Source organism: Tenrec ecaudatus, chromosome 3 (assembly GCF_050624435.1).
Source record: "Tenrec ecaudatus isolate mTenEca1 chromosome 3, mTenEca1.hap1, whole genome shotgun sequence".
Taxonomy (NCBI): domain Eukaryota; kingdom Metazoa; phylum Chordata; class Mammalia; order Afrosoricida; family Tenrecidae; genus Tenrec; species Tenrec ecaudatus.
In genome coordinates, this window is record NC_134532.1 from 106,491,613 (window position 1) to 106,509,076 (window position 17,464).

General features: G+C 37.0%; 1 protein-coding gene across 4 annotated transcripts in view; it reads left to right on the plus strand.

Annotated features, from left to right (window-relative positions):
- Positions 1 to 17,464, plus strand: part of CAMK2D (calcium/calmodulin dependent protein kinase II delta) — a 305,138-nt gene that overhangs the window by 2,781 nt on the left and 284,893 nt on the right. The window lies entirely within an intron of this gene.

Here is a 17,464-nt window from a genome sequence, read left to right on the forward strand (position 1 = left end):
CGGTTTGACAGGATGAAAATGAACAAAGTGTCTTAGTGTAAAGCCCATCTTAGTGGCCTAGCGTATTTTAAGTAATGAAAAGACAGATACCATTATTTTACATGTTTTTAAGAAGTACTTCTTTGGTTCTCTGCCGTGACTAGTTTTCCTATATTGCAAATTCCTTCAACTTCTGCTTTGAATTTAGGTAGCCATTCTGTGTATTCTTCTAGATGGTATTTTGGTTTCGTTTAATCTGATTTTAAAATCATGCTGAGAAAGATATTTATGGAAATTGTACAATGACTGAGGAACCGTGCTATGAGAACTGAGACTCACTGTAGCCTCAGTTAGGTCTTTTCTTGATCTCTATTCTACAAGAATAGACTTCAACAAGGAGTAGCTAAGGTACAAATGCCATTTTAGTTTAGTTTTTTTTTTAAGAGAAGGAAAATGAAAGTTTCAGTCAAATTGTTTCCATGCTTGTATTACTTCTGCCTGTGCTAGTACTTTTAACAAGACTGGGGGACGTCAATTCTTTAGAGGGCATTCCAACACTTTTCTGGGTCTTTAAATTTTCTCTAAAAACAAATCAGTCATGAGTAATTTAAATGCAAATCCTTGAAAATTTAAAAGTAATTCCTATGATTTAGAGTCACCTTCCTTTTTCCAAATTCATATTCTTTACACCAGAACTGGAATGACCACCTATACCAATTCCAAAGAAAGATGATCCAACCAATTGCAGCAATTAGAGAGTACTCTTATTAATGTCACTCATAAGTACAATTATGCTGAAGACAACTGGAAATCAGTTGTAGTAGTACATCAACAAGGAACTGTGAAAAAGTCAAGCGGAGTCATACGTGGACATGGAATGACGGATAACATGGCTGATGTAGGATGGATCTTGATTAAAAGCAGGAAGATGTTTACCTATGTTTTATTGACAATACAAAGACATTTGACTAGGTGGATCACAGTAGATTATGGATAACGCTGTGAAGAATGGGAATTGCAGAGCAGTTTGTTGCGCACAGGCAGAACCTGAGCATAGACTAAAGGCACTTCTTCAGTAAGAACTGATCAGGAAAGACATGAGCCAGGGTTATATCCTTTTACCATCCGTATTCAGTCTTTGCTGAGCAAATAATTCAGGAAGCGGACCTACATGGAAGAGAAGATTGGAGGAAGTCATCAATAGCTTGCGGTAGGCAGATAGAGATAATACAGCCCTGAGAGCTGAAAATGAAAAGGAATTGAAGCACTTACTGATGAAGGTTAAAAAGAAAGCAGAAATATTCCCAACTGGATTGATAAATGGAAATAAAGATTGCAATTACCAAGGATTTCGTTTTGCTTGGATCCATAAGCAACCCCTATGGAAGCAGCAGGAAAGAAATGAAATGATACATTGCACTGAGTAAATCTATAAAACGTTTTACTACTGTAAAGCTTTCAAAAACAAAGAAGTCATTTTGAGGCCTAAAGTGCTCATGACTGAAAGGTCAGCAGTTCAGAACCACCTTCTGCTCCTTGGGAGAAAGATAAGGCTTTCTACTACTGTGAAATCTTACAGACTCAGAAACGCACTGAGGTAGTTCTACCCAGTCCTATAGGGTGACTATAAGTTAAAATTGACTCAGTGGTAGTGACAGTGAGTTGAGTTTTATGCATGTGAATGCTGGTTAATAAACAAGGAAGACCAAAGAAGAATTGACATCTTTGAATTATGTTGCTAATGAAGAATATTGAACACACCATTGACTACCTGAAAAAAAAAAAAAGAAGCTGTCTATTCCAGTAAAGACTTACAGTCTTGGAAACGCACAGGGGGCTAGAGGTTTGCCATGAGTCAAGAATTGACTTGGTGGCTGTGAGTTTGGGGTTTGGGCCTGAAAAGTGACCAAATCTGTCTTGGAAGAAGAGCATACTGCCCGAAATACCTCCTTAGAACCAAGTCTGGTGAAATTTCATCTCATGTACTTTGGTCATGTTATCGGCACGTCATGCTTCGTAAAGTTGACGGTCAGTGAAGAAGACCCTCAAGGTGGAAGGTTGACCCTGTGGTTATAACCAATTTGGAAATGGAAGAGGACTGGATAGTGTTTTGTTTAGTTGGTTGCTGTGAGTTGGAACTGACTTGATGGACTCTAGCAACAACAAAAATAATAGCAGACCTCAAACATATTTGTCCCTTCTCATATACTTTTTGCTGTCATGTGCAAAAGGCATCAAAGAGACTGGGAGGAAATGGAATAGAAAAATTATGGATTTTTTTCCCAGGAACTCAGTTGAAACTCTTCTCTGGGCTGTTGTTTTTCTCCTCCACTCAGCCAGTGTTCTTCACAGGCCCACACTCAAAGGACCAGCTAGGCTGAGGTTTCTAACTGGTTTCTGTTTTCATGCTTCTAAGGATTCCGACTGCACGTAGGAAAAGTAGCTGGGATGAAGAGTTAAAAAACAGGGTGGTTGTTCTTCCTTTGCAATATTCTTTCCGTGTGACTATGCAGCCTTCTCAATATTAACTTGTCCAAGAAGGTGGTGGTAAGGATATCGTTGGTGCTGGAGCCACATATGCTTGGTTTGAATTCTCTATCTGTGAGTTGTGTGACATTGGACCTCTACCTGTGTTCTTCGAGCCTCAATTTTTCCTTCTGTGCAATGGGACAGTAATATGAGCTGTCATGACGTAGTAGCTACAGGTCGAGCTGCTAACTAGAAGGTCAGCAGTTTGAAACCACCAGCTGCTCCAGGGGAGAAAGACAGGGCTTTCTGTTCCCATAAAGAGTTACAGTCTCAGAAATCCATTGCTGCCCTGTTCTAGAGGGTTGCTACGAGTGAAAATTGACTTGATGGTAGTGACGATGGTGTAATAGGACCCTTTATTATAGAGTATTGTTAGGAATGAATGAGTTCATTTAGTGTAGAACAGATCCTGCCATATAATATTTATTCCATCAATATTAGCTGCTATTATTATCCAATAGGGTTATTGTTAGACTCAATTGAGGTTGTCGATGTGGAAGAAATGGAAAACTTGTAAAACTAATGGTAGCTTCAGTTTATCTGTGAGAACCTGATTTGAATATTTGCCCCATTATGTAGTGTGTAAACTTGGTTCAGTCACTCATCTTTTCTGTCTTGGCTTCTTATTAGTAAAATAGGAAAGAGGGATTCCTGTCCAGTAGCGCCTTTGGAGTATTCCAAGAATTTCATAAAGCATTTATTCAATTACAAAATCTTGTCAATTTTACTACTATTACTGTTCACCTGTACAATATTATGTTTATTTCAAAATACTCAATAGCTTCATTTGAAATCCTCATAGCAATTAGAATTGGTTTTAGTGCATTTGTACCTTTGATTGTGCATGTGTTTAATTTGAATTCAAATGATAGATTTTTTTATAGATCATTTTATTGGGGGCTCGTACAACTCTTATCACAATCCATACATACATCCATTGTGTCAAGCACATTTGTATATTTATTGCCATCATCATTCTCAAAGCATTTTCTTCTACTTTAACCCTTGGTATCAACTCCTCATTGTTTTTTCCCGTTCGTCCTCCACCCTCCCTCCCTCATGAGCCCTTGTTAATTTATAAATTATTATTATTTTTCCATGTCTTACACAGTCCAATGTCTCCCTTTACCCACTTTTCTGTTGTGCGTCCCCCAGGGAGGGGATTATATGTAGATCATTGTGATCGTTCCCCCGCTTCTCCTCCACCTTCCCTTACCCTCCTGGTTTCTCTACTCAAAGGATAGATTTTTAAAGGCAAATGGATCAAACTTTCAAAATTTAACATTCAATGTTGAGGATATAGAAAGGTCTCAGTATAGAAAGACTGTGATCAAATGTGGTTATAAAATCATTTACAAAAGACTTAAGTACCTAGCTTGCATCTGAGAATCTATTGAGAACATATGTTTTAAAATAATTCTTTAAAAATTCTCAGAGTACAGTGATAAAAAACTTTTTATGGAAAACTTATGAAAGAAATATATTGAAAAGGAAATACACTGATGTGCAAAATTTCATGCTTATTTGTTTTAAGATGCCAATTTTTTACTTCATATGGAAATTTCTGTGAAACATATAATATTTTGGTTTCTTTGATTATCTGAAATGTGATGCAATTGTAAAGCCAAAGATTGAGCCTATTTGTTTTAAAGACAACTCAAATTCAAATGACTGCCACTGCCATCACATGATTTCCAGTTCATAGACTCTGTGTGGGTTTCTGCATTTATAAATCTTTACAGGAGCAAAGAACCTCTTTTCTGTCACAGAGCAGCTGGTGGGTTTGGACCACCGACCTTACATATTAGTGGTCCAGCGGTTACCCGACAATGCCATGAGGGCTCCGCCAACTCAAATAATGTTCTTAGATGTAACATTAAAACTGAAAAAGAAAAGGCTATTCTCAATAAATAGGAAACCATGAGGGAACTACTAAATATTTGGCTATCTTCCTGCATGAATTTGCATATCCAAGTATAGTGTCATACAGACATTTCCCCCATGGCTGGATTTGAGTGGATTTCCACCAAACTGTTCCAGTTGCATTTCCTCTCAGCTATTAGTCACACTGTATTTAGGAAGCTTAAGGTCTACTGAAGATTTTTTTTCTTTTTTGTATGCTAATATGTGCAAGCAAGAGCATTTCTTGTGCAACCTAAAAGCAGGTAGATGAATACATTCATCCTATGTCATTTGTTTCTTTTAAGTAGTATATCTGGGATTATATGTAATTTTCATCTTCTGAAAAGTGATTTTCTGTTAGATAAAAATAGAGGACAAGCTCACTAAATGGTGACTCATTAATAATAGAATTGTATCATCATATTCATCAAGACAATTAGAAATTGCATCATTTTAACCCCAAGCAATTAGTCTAGTCCTTAACATTGCAAATTTCTCTGTTGTTTTGGTATTATGTCTGTTTTGACATGCTTCCAAAGTAAATTTATGTGATTATGTAAGGTCCTTGAGAGGTAGGGATAGAAGGTCATGATCAAGTGGACTGATAACAATGGTGATGGATAGTTTTACAAATAGTACATATAATTACATCTGTAGTCCTGCGGGTGCTAAAATATTTTATATGGTTGTGATAACTTTTTTGCTTCCATCTGCCAGTTTATATCTTATTCCTTAGAAATCTCTTGTCATGTAGAATATCATATGCCACAAGTCACTGTTTTTATAAATAAAGCAATATGTAATATAAGATGGAAATAACACATGTTACTACAAATGTATTTTATTTGTACTCTACTGTTAAAGTTATAGAGGGGCTTCATGATATGTTTCCATAAAATTTCATCTGTAATACAATTAAATTACTTCAGTATTATTTGATTTTTATTACGTTTGTTAATTCCAAAATTTGTGATAATCACAAAACGTGAAGTATAGCTTTACAAAATAACATGACCCATCTATACAAAATTAGTTGTCAGCTGTAAAATCTGAATATTGCATATATGTTCCAAAATAGTCTTTTATGTCATACTTGGAACATCAGAAGATTTCCTGATTCTTTTTACTTATTCTTTTTGACAGTCCAAGCACTGAAGAAATATTTGTAATTTTTAATCCTCATTGGTTATTTGCCTTGATTAAGAAATAAAACTGAGCCTCTATAGATGAATAAAGTTCCTCTGGTTATGGATCATTGGTTTGGTAATTTGGAACTAATTCAGGAAGTTAATCAATTGGTTTTGAAAGTTTCTTGAATAATGTTTTGATGGAAAAAGAGTTGATCATTTTTATTTTTCTATGTGGAACCTCTCAAAATTCTTCACTTATTGGCTCCCAAAGGAACCCTGTGTAGTGGCCATTTTGTGCAATTGTAATTTACATTCTTACACTGTCCTTGCTAACAGACATTTGCAGGGTTTTTTTGTGCATGCGAAAGACTAGTTAGGGGATAAAACTTTATTTCTAGATTTCCAGGAAACAACAAAAATCCTTTCTGTATTCCACCATCATTACATAGGCAGCCCTTAAGCAGCAGCGTGGTCACCAGGAACCTCCCTGTGATGTTAATAACTAAAGTCAACCCCTACCTGATTGGTCATATGATTTGTGACAAGGTTCCCCTAATGATAGGGATTGAAAACTCTGAGAATCTTGATTATTTATTTATTGAGATTAATATTTTCATGTCCATTTTGATATTGAAACAACCTGAAACAAAAACCGCAGTTTGATAGACAGTGACCCTTTAGTAGTTCTTTAAATATTAGTAATCATTATTGCCTACGGTAAAATGTCTTCTGGGATTATATTGGCTATTTAATTTGTCAACTAGAAAACCTTTCATTAAATTTTTAAGTCTTTTCCTTGGGCTGATCGTGAGGCTGACTCTTGGTATCTCAAGAGCTGTGCTGGCAATGTTTGTAAGAATTTTTCCCTTTCTGTTTAGAGCAGCGGTTCTCAACCTGTGGAGTGGGACCCCTTTGGGGGCGTCAAATGACCCTTTCAAAGTGGTCACCAGATTCATAGCAGTAGCAAAATTGCAGTTATGAAGTGGCAACGAAAATAATTTTATGGTTAGGGGTCACCACAACATGAGAAACTGTATTAAAGGGTCGAGGCATTAGGAAAGTTGAGAACCACTGCTCTGGAGTATAGTATGTAGAGTGTGTGTGTAAGTCATTGGCAGTCAATTAGTGATTGTTTATATAAGAGGTGGTCTTCAAGCACTTAATGTATACTATAATAGTATCATTTGGGATATTACTCTGCAATATATCAAATGAAGTATTAGCCATATTTTACTCTAAAGTATAATGTATTTTAATAGTAATTTGTATTTGATACCATTTTATAGATTATTAAAAACACTCACATAATATGACCTTATCCAATGTAAGTTCTGAATTATTATAATCGGTAAAGTGTTTGGTAAAAAGAAGGCCATTTATATAAATTGACATGAGAGAATGCAAATGGTGTTGTAGAATGAAAAATAATGCTGCGATTTTCAAGAATTTCCTAAGGAGATGAAAGAAAACTTTCATGGCATATGGATTAAACAATTTTTATACTATAAGACAGAAGGAGTTCAAGTACCCCCCCCCACCATTTTTTATCAAAATTAAACAATTGGGGAAATGTTCAAAGTAATTTGACTAGTCTTTATAATAAATATATATACACATACACACACATACATATATACATGTGATCAGTTTGTTATGGCTGTCAATTTAAAGTTCTTTTGAGAATAAAATAATTTTCAATAAAGTATAAGTAATTTGGATGAAAAAATTTTAAGATAATTGAAAACAGATACAACAGTGTACATCTTCAGGTGAATTCATAGACCTTCTATGTTCATGCACCTTCTTTAGCTTGTGTCATACTGAGACTGGGAAGTTGGCTTGGTGTGGAAGAGAGAAAGGAAAGACTAGTAGGTTTGGAAGGCGAGAGAATAGTTTCACTTTTTGTTTATTAGTTTATAGTTTTCATATACCTTGACTGTCATTCGAAGTTGCACAAAGTCACAGAAGGGCATCTGTTTTTTCGTTAAATGAACCTATTTGCTTCAGTTCGGCCTCCTTATATCCATAGCATTTTCACGTCTGAGACGTTTTGGCAATAGACCGTTCAGCCTTTGAGAGACACCTGTGGCTAGGTTCTAGGAGACCTGGTGGTGTAGTGGATTAGGTGCTGGGCTGTTAACCCCAAGGTCAGCATGTGGGACCCACCAGCCACCCTGAAGGAGAGTGATGTGGCTTTCTACACCAGACATGAGTTGCAGTCTTGGAAGCCCACAGGGGCAGTTGCACCCTGTCCTACAGGGCCACTGTGAGTCAGAATTGACTGCATGGCATGAGCTTGAGCTTCTAAATGACAGGTGTATGTGAGTACTTATGAAACATATTGTTATATTTTATTTAATTTACACTGCAGCCACTTAGATAAACAGGAATATTTCTGTTTAGAAAAGAAGAAACCAAAGGTTCTGTATGCAGACTCAAAATTAGTAAGTAGTAGAGGTCAGCCCAGTCGTCTCCGGCTCTAGCCTTGATTTTCACCCTGACATAGTCCAGTGATTGCTATTTGAGGGAATCTATCTTATCTATATGCACTTGACTGAATGCTCCTCTAAACGTCAGTGTCCTTTATAAAGAAGACACTCATATACATTTGTGTGTGTAATTGATTATTTCTTTGGGAAATGCCTTTAGAGCTCCCATGTGGGAGAAAACACTGTTTTAATTTCTAGTTACATAAAGATCGAATTGAAATTCCATGTAGCCCTTCCTACTCTTGTGGAAAGATACGCACAGTAAAAATCTTAATAGGTGGTAGGGAAATTTATTTTGGAACTGATACAGTGCTCCATCTCCATTAATAAATGATTGGGATTATCTGTCCATGTAGGGACTTCCTCGGGCTACTTCTAAATGATTGACTTTAACTGCAAGGAATAACTCACCTTTGCAACTGAAGCCCAGAGCAACCTGTGCTGAACACCATTCTAGCCGTCTGCCCTATCTTGTTGGCTATGCAAGACAAATGTGTGTTGTTTTGTTCTTTTTCCTTGGGCAACGCTGTTCTATGTATTAAGTCCATATGAAAATGTGACAATTGAAAGAAAAATACAGAATTTTTAATTTATGCATTTGTTGGAAAAATACATCTTAGGCACATAGAAGTATACAGATAGCATTGTTGGAATATAATATTTATGAATAGTTAATTGCTCTACCTTAGTTTCCGTAGTTAAAAAACTTATATTGCCTATGCATTAAAAAACATTCTATAAATATGGAATATATATATATATATATATATATATTAATGGAAAAGAGTAAACAAATACACCTGTGTGCTCCTGGCTGATCCCATTCCCTGTCTTTTTTAAAGAATTAGTGACTATTCTTATCTAGTTATTTTAGGAGATAAACCTCTTTTTAAATTCTTTGCTACCCTAAGTATTTTGATCACATGGCCTAGTAGTAGTTTACCAGTGGAAAAATCTAGGTACTCATTACCTAGGTGAACTATATTTTGCCATATTCTGTGTTGTGTATAAATGCATATATTAAATTGCATTAATTTTCACATAGTTTCACACTTTCTTTTGGAGTCTAGGGCAGTTTAAATTGTTTGAATTTTTTTAGTAACAGGAAATTTTGTTTTTAAAGAATTTGTCTTTTTAAAGAACTTTTATTAATAAACATATAGAGACAAAACAGCACTAAATTACACGAAATTGTAAGCTAAAATAAAACTATTTGCCATTGAGTTATTCTGACTTGATGTGCGTCAGATTAGACTGTATACCCTAGTGTTTTTAAAGTCTGAGGTTTGGGAATTAGGTCTCTGGGCCTTCTGAGTTACCAGGGTCTTCTGGATTAGTAGTTGACATTGACTCCATAGGACAGAGTAAACTGCTTCCTAGGATTTCTGAGTCTGTATATCTCTAGAGGGTGGGTTAGAACCACCGACCTTTGGTTAGCAGTCCAACACGTGACCAACTATGCCATCAGTTTTCCATCATTCAATAGACAAACTAAAAAACTCACTGTCACAGAGTTGATGCTGACTTATAGAGAGCAACCCTACAGGACAGGGTAAACCTGCCCCCGTGAGTTCCCGAGACTCTTAACTCTTTACAGGAGTAGAAAGCCTCGTCTTTGACCTTGCAGTTAGCAACCCAAATTATAACCACTGCACCACCAGGGCTCCCAATTCAATGGTAGTATCTTCACATCTAAATATAAGTGGGAGTTTTCAAAATTTTGTCTTCTAAGGACATTCAAGAGTTGAACTTTTTATGCATTAGTATAAGATATTAGTATCGAAGTTTAAAATTGTGTTTTGGTGAGGAAATACTCATGAGAGATTAGGGAGTGTATTCTGGACCATGTGCATTTTTGTTGAGATATTTTCATTACTGTAGCCTCAGTTCTCCATGCTCCCTGGACGCATGAACTTTGTCCTTCTGTGAATGGTGCCATCCTTTTCCTAGGCTTTCAAGCCCCATTCAGTTTCCTCCTTTCCCTACTGCATCTCAACACCTTTAGATGTCTTCCTCTTTTCTCGTTTTCCTAATACAGCTCTCTGTTCTTGCTGGAAGCATGTTAAATAGCTTCCCAAACAGGTTTTCCAGAGTACATTTGCCTATTCATTTATTCCGATCACCATTAGACCTTTTAGCCCGCACTGTGCTGGGGCATTCTCCGAAGTTCTGGGGATGTAGGGGAAGGTAATTTCTGTCTTCGAGCATTTCCTGGTCTGTTAGTGTGGGTGACAGCCAGGAGACCCAGTATAGGATGTGAGGGCTGTAATAGAAGTATGCCCAGGACTTGAGACAGCAGGCAGATGTTCACTCTGGAGTAGAATTCCCAAAGAAAGTTATCAATGAGGTTAGGTGTTGAATGATAAGTGAGCCCTGTGTTGAAGGGGGAAGTGGTGGTTCAAGCCAAGTAAGCCATTCGTTCAGAGGGAGGAGCACAGATCCGAGCTAGCCTCCCCAGATAGAAGGAGAATAGTCAGTCCTATTGAAATCCTCCCTTCAATCTTCAGTTACCCGTATGGTGCCATGAAGTGCAACTGACTCCACTTGAGGGGCTGGGCTGGTGTTTATCAGAATTCTCAGTTTGTATTTCAGTCATGCCAGGGTAAGTCAAGAGTACTGCCATTCAGGTTACACTTCATACATACGTGGTAGTTGTCCAAACAAAACATGTTTAAACCTGTCTCTGGATGCCTGCAGATAAGTTCTCTCTTTAAAAAAACAAAAGCCCCAAACCAAACTCAGTACTATTGAGTGCATTAGGACTCAGCAGCGCTATGAATCTGTACGGGAGCAGAGAGTCTATTTTTTCTCAGAAGGAGCCGCTGGTGTCCTGGCATTTAGCGCACAACCCACAATACCATCGGCGTTTCTCTTTTACTCTCTTGAGGGTGTCTTCAAGAAAAGATGGAAGGAAAACGGATTTCTGAGAAGATCTGCTAAACCAGCTTAATTCAAGGCTCTGAAGGTTATAGCAACTCCTCCTAGGGATTCCATAATAGATTTCCTTCATGGGCCCTTAGGAAGACATTTTAATAACCTTCAAAACTACGGTGATGAGGAAAAGGTCAGGACTGTACTGCGAGGGTGGATGTACCACCCACCACCACCCCAGATTCAACAATGTACCTGCTCTTCTTCCAGTGTAGGCAGTGCGGTCCTGCGAGAATTTCCTGGGAAACTTCACCCCACAGGCACCCTGTAGCCCTGAACTTGTCCCTTCTGATTTTTTGTTTCCAAACACAAAAGAACACTTAAGAGGAAGACCATTTGAGCCCCTCAAGGACACTCAAATGGTCTTTTAGACGTGGGTGGAGGAGATTCACGAACACAGAATTCTCCAAGGAGGCGTCCGAGAGATAGAGACACGGCCTTTGGATGTGTGTAGACCCACGTGGAAGATAATGTGGAATAGCAGTAGCTTCCCGTTTTGATATTTTGGTTTAATGAAGGTTTCTGTGATTTTGTAGCAACACCTTTTTCTTTCTTTTTCACTCTGGTACATGTAGCCTCCAAGCACTTTATGGACATAATTTATCTTTGAATCTGTGCTTGGCACAGTCACTACGATATTGTAAATACTCATAAATATTTGTTGAGTGTATCAACAAGTGAATATAAGCCACTAATTTCTGTCTCTGCAAATAGACACATACTGCAAAGAGAGTGATGGGACAGGTAAAATAAGTGAAAATTGAGCTGAGTTGGAAAGTGAGATTGAATGTGATAACTGCTCCCTAATGTTGAATTCTAATTCATGGAGTATTGCAACAGCTCCTTGATGGCGAATTCTGCCCTGTTGAAAATGATTGTTGATTTTCTGTAGTCATGGCTTACATACAGAAATCATAGTGGCAAAATGATTTGGAAAACTAGTGTGCACTGATTTGTCACCATTTTGTGGCAACTTATCCGTGATGAACCTTTCATTATTTTAGTAAATCTCACTGTCTTTGCTTTCATACTATTGATGATATAATTTATAAAGTTGTGCAATTTATATAAAGTTTTTGAGCCATTTGGACCATGTATAATAAAGTGGTTTATTAATGAGGGGTTAACTTTTTTTGGAAGGGGTAACATTTAAATGGTCGGTGTTCCATCAGCACTACTTTAGTAATGTCAAACATATATTATCATTATTTTTTTAATATTTTAGATAAAAAATGCTTAATCTATTTTCCAGAGATGCTTCCTTTTTCATTTATGTTTTTCTTTAAATGATGTTTTACTAAAGGTCTTTTTTTTCTTTTTTGGTGGAAGGTTACACAGCAAATTAGGTTTCCATTTGATTCATACATCTTTCAATGTAGTTTCATTTTTTAGAAGCACTTTATGCTACTGCACTGACTTTCACCCTCATAGTGCAAATGGACTATTCCTGGAGCTGCTAAACTACAAGATCTGGCTCAAAACGCCACCAGACACTCCATGAAAGACATGAGGCCTTCTTTCCTGTAAAGATTTATTTACAGGTTTGGAAGCTCAAAGGGGTGATTCTTTTCCGTATTATAGGATCATTATAAGTCAGGAATGACAGATGGCAGGGTGAGTGATACAGATTTGGGGGCAATATTTGCTTGTAGAGATATTTGATATTTTTGTGAAGGCGATGAGAGGCCAGCTTTTAAAACTGCTGTGTCTGGCAATTCAGAAACTTGGTAACAAGAACTGTAAAGTATATTTGTTTCAGTATCGAGAGACACTTCAAAGAGTGGATGTGTGTTGCAAAACACATCTGTATTTCTTTCTGAAGGGACCTTTACTGGACTGATTGTTGCAGGATAGCTGTGGTTGCATAATTCATAGCTTTAAGTGTGTGTATATAAAATATTCTTAGTATTTTTATAAAAACATTCCAATAAAAATATTCCAAAGTTATTTGAAAAATTAGTTTGAGCAGACATTTTTATCATTTTATAGAAAATTTTCCACGGTGAATCTTGTATTGTTTTAATAAAACACATTGTGTTTTAATATTGAAGATTATACATGCATTATTTGGTAGACACAGGAGAATGGTACCATTTGGGCACACTTCATTGATATTTAATTTTAATAAATTTAATAAAGTTTAAATAATTGTATAGTACAATAAGTCATAATGACCTGTAAAGAGATATTTTCATAGTTCAGTTATCCTAATAACTGTTCACATTTTTGCCACATTTCTTTTTTTAATTCTTTATGAGAATTCTAGACTAAAATATATTAATATGTAGCTAACTTTTTAAAAATGTTATACAATCTTTCCCAGGAATTCTTAATAGCTGAACTTTACTTCATTGAATGGCTTGAACACACTTAGTCATAATCACTTTATTATTAAATATATATATATATATGTTGTTGTTGTTAGGTGCTGTCAAAATTCTTCCCCATCATAGCACCTCTATGTATAACAGAACAAAGCACTATCTAATCTTACACCATCCCCACACTTCTGATGCTTCAGCCCATCCATGCAGCCTCTGTGTCAATTCTATTTTTTATTGTCCGTGTACTTGCCAAGCATGATGTCTTTTTCGAGGGACTGGTCTTTCCTGATAACATGTCCAAAATATACAACTTTATGTGTATGTATATGTGTATGTCCATTATCTTGTAATTCCCCCTCTCCATGAACTTTTTGAAGCCTCTTTTTATGTATATATCGATGTGTGGATGTATATATATATATATATATATATATATATATATATATATATATATATATTTATTTATTCACTGCCCTTGAAGTTAGCAGCTCCAGGTAGAGCCTATTGTACTACCCGGGCACATACATCGTTTTGAAATGACTGGCATAAAAGAAAGTACTTTATGAAACTTTCATTTTTCTCATTATTTTCTTAGGAAATATATATATATATATTTAATTTTCTTAAATCATTTTATTGGGGGCTCGTACAACTCTTACACAATCCATATATACATCCATTGTGTGTCAAGCAAATTTGTACATTTGTTGCCATCATCATTCTCAAAACATTTGCCTTCCACTTGAGCCCCTGATATCAGTACCTCATTTTCCCCCTTCCTCCCCAGTCCCCCCATATATATTTTTTAAAGAGTTGAATATTTTCAAGTTTCTTGATAAGTGTTGCTAAATTGTTTCTTGTATGTTTTGTACATTTCCACTGGTGGCATTTAAGTGTAGTCGTTAAACAGAATTTGGAGGAAGGTGATTCTAAGTTTCAGTGTTTATTTATCAAATACTTAATCACATATCTGCTAGGTTCTGGATAAGCTAGGGTACAAAGATTAAGTTCTCCTTCGGGTGAAACAAATGTGGCAGCAAGGAAATTACCATGCAGGTTGGTTAAATGTCACAGTGGGCGTGTGTAGTGGCTACTGAGAAACTAGGGTTAGTGCTAGAGCTAGGGCAATTCCTGGTGTCATGCGCCTCTCCTCCCTACTGCCACCACTCATAGACTTCCTCTTGTACCAGAGTACCAATACGTACGGAATAGTAATCATGGAACGGCAAAACAGACAAACTCGCTGCTACCAAGTTGATTCTAACCTACAGGACAAAGTAGAATTGCCTCTGTGGATTTCTGTGACTGTAAATCTGTACAGTGATAGAAAGCTCCCTTATCTTTCTATTGGGGAGTGGGCTGGTGTTTTCAAACTGCTAACCCTGAAGTTAGCAGTCCAGTGTAAAATCTGTGCCAACCGAGCTCCTCGTTATGGAATAATAGGAGATATATATATATGTGTGAGTGTGTGTAAATTGCTTAATTGTAATTTTTTATAATTATATATAAATACTAAAACCAAAACTGTTTGATAAAATCTACATTCATTTACCATATTATTGTAACTGAGAAGGAAGTCTTTCTGACTTTTCTCTCTTTCCTGTAATTGCTGCTTATTCCCAAAATAGTTATTAATATAGGCTCACAAATAGGATTTACACAATATCTTAGCTGAAACAACAGAAATTTTTGACAAATTCTGCAACTTTAAAAAAAATCATTTTATTGGGGCTCATACAACTCTTACCACAATCCATACATAACATCAATTGTGACAACTTTTTATGAAATTATTAGCAACAATGAAAATGGCAGTACATACTTACAATATGTGCAGATGAAGCTATGTGATTCAAAGTAGAATTATAATTGGGTAATGATGATAATTTGTGTCTTAAAAACTAAATTATACAGAGTTTTAGTCCTGTAGGTATATTGATACATGTAAGCTCGGCTTAGAAAAAAATTGCTGCTGTTATAACCACAGGGATATTTTTCAGAAAGTAAAGCATTTCTGTTGAAACAGTGCCCCAATTTTATAGGTGTTCACCCCCCCCTGAGAGTGCCACCTGGTAGGGTCCACAACCCCTGCATGCCCTGAGTGATGCCACTGCGTAGGTTAAGCTGTTGGCTGTGAAAGATAGATTTCTTAGAGGAGCTGATGTCTAAATAACCAGCTTTGACCTTAGAAATAAATAGAGAACAAATTAATAGGATATTATTAATATTATTTGTGGAGAAACAAGGGAAATGCAAAGTTCCAGTAGTGAACTTTAAAGTAGATAAGAAACATTATCTAACCCCAAATGATTGGTTCCTTATGTTTAAAGTTTGGTGAAAACATGCAAAAAACTGCTGAAGAGGAATGGACTTGCTTTTTTTCTTCAGGGAATCAGTGAGTGGGGCAAGGTCTGTTGAAAGGTACAAAGTAGTTGGTGCTGGGAGTGGTGGTTAGATACTGTTGAGTCGATGCCCACCGTAGTAACTCTGTGGACAAGAGGACAAAGCACTACCTGGTCTTGCACTATCCTCACGATCGTTGTTAAGTCCGAGCCCCTTGTTGCAGCCACGGGGCCAATCCATTTTGTTGATGGTCTTCTTTTTTCTTTTGACCCTCTATTTTATGAAGCCAGATTTCTTTGTCCAGGACCTAGTTCCTTATGACAGCTTGTCCTAAGTAAGCAAGAGGAAGTCTCACCATCCTCACTTCTCAGGAGTATTCTGACTATACTTCTTCCAAGACTTGTTACTTATTCATTCCCAGAAGTCCATGCTATATTCTGTATTATAGGACACTTTAAGTCCAAGGTGTTAATTCTTCCTCAGTCTTTATTTATTGGCCACTTTTCATGTGTATATGAGGCAGTTGAAAATACTGAGGTTTGGATCAGGTGCACCCTAGTCCTCCAAAGTTCTTAACTTTTAGCATCATTAAAAGGTCTTTTGTAGCAGATTTTCCCAATGAAATAAATTAGACTGCATGTCGGATTTACAGCACATTAGGAATAAACAACTGATAAGAGTAATAGGTTACTTTCCACACCCTCCCCAAGGTCATGAGGGTTTATGAGGGAAGCCACAACAGTAAGGGTACATTTCTATTGCCCACAATGCCTCTTCTCAACTATGCTTTCAGTCACGTCTCTCTTGGGTCCCTCTGCATTTCAGCACACAGTCCCTTGGTCTATGCCCACCCCGCCTCAGGGTTGTGGAATTGCCCCCTCTACTCTGTCATCTTCTCAGTGGTTGGGCCTGGGTGCCTCTGCTGCCTCTGGCCCTTTGGGTAGGGATCTCATGTGCTCTCCACTGGTGGCTCTTCTTTCTTGATGACACGTTGGAGGGATGTATGAATTGTGATAAGAGATGTAAGAGCTCCCAATAAAAGTATTTAAAAATTAGGAAGAAACGTATAAAAGAATAGGTTGTTTCTTATCAACCTCATATATATATATATAATCAAGCTCATATATATATGCATACATATATTTAGCTTTAAGGCATTACCAAAATAAAAAGAGTGACTAAGTGGAAAACACATGATAGCAGGGTAATTATTCGAATCAACCAGCATTTTGAAGGTACCCAAAGGAGTCTTCTTTGTATTTATAAACAAGTGCTAAGGAGAGAGTCTCTGCAGTTGCGATATTGCATTAATGACTGTTGCAACTCCCAAACCCCCAAGTCAGGGAGGTCTCTAACAATGGCATTGACCTTACTCGCTGCCTGAATTCCCAGTGCCTAGACTAGCGCAAGGCGCTGTTCACAGATAGTTGCTAGAAGCCGACTACATAAAAGATTAGAAATATGTCATCTTATGATGATTGCGTGCACATGTAGGGATCTGAACTTTTCACAGGAAGATTTGCATGCACTATCCTCAATAATGGCTTTTTTTAAAGGCAAAGTTCCAAAGGAGGCTATTGGATTATTTATGATCTGATTTAACTTTTAGGACAAACTGGTAGTAGGAAACTGAAAACTAGAAAAACCAGTTGCCGTTGAGTCAGCACCCAGGTGATGCTGGGCTTCCCAGGTGATGCTGGGCTAGAACCCCCAGTTTTTTGGCTCACAGTTAACCATAGTAATTCTTTGCAACAACGTCCCTTGAATAATGGGAAAATCTTTCATGTTTGCAAAAACTCCCTGCCATCTGGTCAATGCTGGGTTTCTAAGACTCAAC